The 3,089-nt window shown below is 44.8% G+C and overlaps 1 pseudogene; it reads right to left on the bottom strand.

Moving 5' to 3' along the window:
* Nucleotides 1–669: 669 nt before the first annotated feature.
* On the bottom strand, nucleotides 670–1,696 carry LOC100958491 (annotated as a pseudogene).
* Between the last annotated feature and the right edge of the window lie 1,393 nt (nucleotides 1,697–3,089).

Raw genomic sequence — 3,089 nt, 5'->3', positions numbered from 1 at the left:
AAGTCCAATACTACTGCCCTCGATAAGGCCAAACCAAACTACAAAACAGCAATGCCCCTTGAAGAATCTCACCAGAGGTTTGTCTTTGAAGTTCTCCTGATCAGGAGATTCCAGGCAAGTTGCAGTCCTGGCACTGTTGATTTTTTCATCTTAGGCCCGATTCTAGTTTGCTCCATTTAATCGGCTCTTTCTCTATAGTGCTCCATAATGGTGAAATAAGAACAATACATTTCACATTTATTGGATGTTGGCACCATGCAAGGTATTCTTTTTACTTTTTTTCTTTTTTGAAAGAAAAAGCAGGGTTGGTTGGGAGATAAAAGGTTCAAAAATAACAGCAGGATAAGAATAATACAACTATCATGTGTCATGGTGGCGTCCAGTTTCTATTCACAAAGAAAAAGCTCCAGTCCATCTTTTGATTTTGTTTTTTTTTTGGATAAATTCCTGTAATTACAGAACTAAACTGAAATGTACCATATTCCACTCTTATATTTCCATGACGAATGGAGAAATTCATGAGCCAACCCCCCCCCCAAACCAAAAACCAAAACAGCGAGAAAACTAAATATGGATCTCAGCATTAACAGCTGAACACAGAAAGCAATGAAAGTGCTGTAATTAAAACATCACAAGTGGATGATAAAATGTAGAAACCGAAATCACAAACTATTTAAAGCCGGGAATCGCTGACTGTTCAGAAACTGCGCAGATGGAGTACGGGTGGTGGTGAACAGCGGAACGGGACGACGAGTGACTCTGCACTGTTCTAGCTACTCCCCAAGCCTCTCGTCTCAGAGAAAATCCTATTAGACCCTGAGCCAGGCTCATGCAGGCAGCAAGTCCAGGGATGGTAACCTGCCTGTCAATAGATCCTTCCACTGCGCTCGCAGTTTTGATCTGTGCCCAGACGTCTGACGATCTCCTCGATTTTGGCGCCATGACGCCCAATGACGCAGCCAATCAAATCATGGGGAATGGTCCGTTCAGAGAAGTCGTCTGAGCAGATGCCTTTGAACTTACACCCAATCAGGTGTCCCTGCGTCAGCGGAAAATGACTGTTGCGTTGCCAAACTGGTGCAACTTGGTGAAATCTGGCTGTGGGCTGGCGTACTGTCTTTAAGTGGTTTCAGCCTGACCACTTGCAAAGACGACAGGAGAACTAGATGGCTGGGGCTGGTATGGGATGGTCACACCCTTGGTGGGGGACTCCAACATCACCACGCAGGTCTGTTTCACACACTCAAGGACAGATTGCAGAATGCCACCAATAGGGATGGTCCGCTCAGTTGAGTTGAGTAGCTGTGCCCTGGCACCTGGGCCCGAGACCCTGCACTCTCTCCTATTTCCTTGATCTTGCAACCACCTTTTCCAGTGAGAGAGTCACACTGACCAGCAGCGACCACCAGCCTCAGGTGGACAAAGTTCTCCTGGCAGCTGTGCTATTCGTCAGAGAGGTGAGGGTGTCCTCTTCCAGTTTGTCAATGGTCATAGCAAAGGTTTTGAAGATGGCATTTGTGGGTCCAGCCAAAGTGATAATTCTCTCGGGATAATTCTGAGCCATGCACCACTCTCCTCTGGGGTCTCCTTAACTGATCTCCTTTCTTTCCAATGACATTGCCAACTTCCTTCCCATGCATAAGTAACCGATAGTAAGAGTGACATTTAATCCACCTTCAATCACACTGGTGTCCATGTTGAGCACTGCTCTGGGAAGCTCAACTTTGAGCCCTCAAGTCTCTGGTTCCTGGTGGGGGTGAAAGCCAAAAACTGCAGGTGCATGGTGACTGAGGGGAAAAGGGGAGTGGGTGGCAATGGGGAAGGGCGAGAGGCCCCGACCCCCCAGAGCTGGCCGAGGAGGAGGAACAAGGGGGGAAAGAGACCCCTCCAACCCACCACTCCCCAAGAACGCAGGCTACTCTGGCTGCTGCCACCACTGGCCTCACAAGGCATTCTTTATATATTATTTTACTTATTCTTAATGATAGAAAAAGAATCCTCTCACATAAATGGTGTTATTATCCCCATTTTTTTTAGGTGAGAACATGAAGATTTAGAGATAAAGAAACTTACCTAATATTGAATGGCCATTAAGTGGAAGAGCCATATTTTGAACCAAGTAGCCTGATGCTCCAGCCCACACCTTCATGTATTACCCCACTTGGTACCACTGGGGATGTCTTTACTGATCCCAGCCCAGCTTCTCATCCAGTGAGATAAGCTCCAAAGACCATTCACATTGTCTTTAAGCTGACAAATGGGTCATGAACAGAAACCTCATACAACTTTGGGTCAGAGGATACAGTTATCTAGATTCAGAACAGGACAGATTTCTGATCGAGCATGAGTGCTGGCATAAAGTAGGTGTCCAATAACACTTATTTGTTTCTTTATTTTTTTGGAATACAGTGACATGATCATAGCTCACAGCAACCTCAAACTCCTGAGCTCAAGGACTCCTCCTGCCTTAGCCTCTTGAGTAGCTGGAACTACAGACACACCCCATAATACCCAGCTAATTTTTCTATTTTTTGTAGAGACAGGGTCTCACTCTTGCTCAGGCTGGTCATGAACTTCTGAACTCAAGCGATTCTCCTGCCTCAGCCTTATAAACAGCTGGGACTATAGGTGCACACCCTTTCCTGGGCTAATTTTTTATTTTGTATTTTCTAGAGATAGGGTTTTACTATGTTACCCAAACTGGTATCAAACTCCTGACCGCAAGTCATCCTCCTGCCTTGCCCTAAGGTTCTGGGATTACAGCATGAGCCACAACACCTGGCCAAATTTATTTATTGAATGAATAAATGGATCATACAAAATCATAAGCACTTTAATTTAATTATAAATATTTACCCATACAATTTCTCCACAATTCAAGTCCCTCTCCAAAATATGAAATAAGAGATTTCCTTCTCAATTCACACTCTATGGTCCAATCAGATTATAAATACATGATCTTAACATCCATCCATTCATTCCATAACTGTTTATTGACCAAGCTACAGTGGGTCCTGCTTTTGCCTTACTTGAGGATGGAACTCCTTTCTTCTCTGATGACCAGGCAGCCTGGCATCTCTTCTGTCTTC

The sequence above is a fragment of the Otolemur garnettii genome, unplaced genomic scaffold (assembly GCF_000181295.1).
Source record: "Otolemur garnettii isolate 467f Iridium unplaced genomic scaffold, OtoGar3 scaffold00039, whole genome shotgun sequence".
NCBI classification, from domain to species: domain Eukaryota; kingdom Metazoa; phylum Chordata; class Mammalia; order Primates; family Galagidae; genus Otolemur; species Otolemur garnettii.
This window is presented reverse-complemented; position numbering and strand designations above follow the sequence as displayed.